The 1946-nt window shown below is 43.7% G+C and overlaps 1 non-coding gene across 1 annotated transcript; it reads right to left on the bottom strand.

The window, feature by feature from the left end:
• Nucleotides 1-415: 415 nt before the first annotated feature.
• LOC131149979 (small nucleolar RNA R71) lies at nucleotides 416-521 on the bottom strand. Its single transcript, XR_009135367.1, has one exon. It is a non-coding gene; the product is annotated as a small nucleolar RNA R71 (small nucleolar RNA).
• Nucleotides 522-1946: the final 1425 nt, after the last annotated feature.

Below are 1946 nucleotides of genomic sequence, written 5' to 3' on the forward strand. Positions count from 1 at the left end.
ATATATAATATGGCATGAAAAATTAGGTCGTTACATAAGGTGAGAGAGCAACACCTTCGGCCTCTTAGGGACTACTTTGTACCTAATGCATACACATCGCTGTCTTGCATCCGGTTCCCGGATGTTCAGGCGGCCCAATTTGAGATTAAGACTTCGATCATCTCGATGCTGCCCAATTTTCATGGGAACTCTACTGAAAATCCTTATCAACATCTGGATGAGTTCTTGAAAATTTGTTCCACCATCCGCATCCCTAATTTTAGTGATGATGCTCTCTATCTTAGGCTTTTCCCGTTCTTTCTAAAGGATAAGGCCAAATATTGGCTGACGTCCTTAGAACCGAACTCGGTGACCAACTAGGCCATCATGCAACATGAATTTCTTAAAAAGTACTTCCCATTTGGGAAGACTAATCAGTTTCAGAGAGCCATCACAAGTTTCTCACAAATGAATGGGGAACTCTTTTTCGAGACTTGGGAGCGCTTTAGGTACTTGCTCCGTAAGTGCCCACATCACCAAGTCCCCAAGTGACAATTAGTCCAAACTTTATATGAAGGGTTGGCTGAGAGAGATAGATCTATGGTTGATGCGTCGTGCAGAGGCACTTTCTCACTAAGCATGAGAATGAGGCCTGGATTCTCTTCGATAATCTGGTGGAAAATTCTCAATAGCACATGGCTGCTACTCGTAGATTACCTACTCCATCAAATTCTAAACCAAAAGGAATTTATGAGTTTTCCACTAGCCAAGACCTAGCCACTACCTTGCATGTAATATCCAAAAAGTTAGATCAATGCCTGTCCTTAGGATCGTAGACAACAGTGTGTACAGAGGTTTGTGCAATTTGATCCGACCCTTCCCATACATGTTAAATTGCCCTCACGCACATTCCCAGTCTGAGCTTGTGCAGGAGGATGTAAAGGCCACTCACAATTGGTATGATAAGCCGTCATTCGAATACCTACAATCCCGAGTGGAAACAACATCCTAACTTCTCCTAGAGGGTGTAAGCTCCAGGTTTTCAAAGCCAAAGACCTCAACAAAACCCTAATGTTGTGCCTCCGCACCCATATCAAAATTTCCAAAATCATTCGAACTCAGCCCCTAGACCTTCAATCATTTAGCATCTGCCTCCACTTCAATCCAAATATGATTCATTTCAGGAGACGGTGTTGACAGCCCTTAAGCGAATCAAAGCTGACCGTCAAATGGGCCGGCATCTCCTTCATTCCCACTCCCAATCTATCACCAAGCTAGAAACCACCATGGGACAATTAGCCGCTACTTTAAGTCAGAGGGATGAGGGTAAGTTACCAAGTTAGCCAATAATAAATCCGAACGGACAATATGGGGTAGAATGTGAACTAGACGTTGGACCCTCATCATACTTTGAGCAGGCCCAGGCAGTAACCAAATTTCAAAATGGCAGGCTAACACCTAAACAAGTTAAGGAGTAGCTGAGCACGGGTGAGATCCTTGATGAAAAATTAGAGGCACCCAACATGGATTCATGCACTCTTTCTTCCTCTAGTCGGGTGCAAAGATCATTAAATACCACACCTACCACCAGAAGGACCACACCTCATTTCACCCCACCCCCCACAGGGCTTTTCTCAGTCACCTAATGAGAAGCCCCACTTGCACCCTCTATATTTAGGAAAAAGGCTTCCACCGAGTCCATCTAGAACATGTTTAAATATGCGAGAATAAAGAAGCCTCTCCTTGATGACATGAAACAATCGCCTGCGTTCATAAAGTTTCGAAGGGACTTGTCAACGCAAGAGACAGAATCAAGGGTGCACATGGATGGTTTGGTTAAGCAGGCTGATCATATGAGTTCCATAATACTAAAGCACCTTGTTCCTAAACTAAAATACCCAGGCTCACCTACTATCTCGTGCATAATTTGTAATTACACCATTGATGGGGCCTTTCTAGATTTAGGA

Source organism: Malania oleifera, chromosome 2 (assembly GCF_029873635.1).
Source record: "Malania oleifera isolate guangnan ecotype guangnan chromosome 2, ASM2987363v1, whole genome shotgun sequence".
NCBI classification, from domain to species: domain Eukaryota; kingdom Viridiplantae; phylum Streptophyta; class Magnoliopsida; order Santalales; family Ximeniaceae; genus Malania; species Malania oleifera.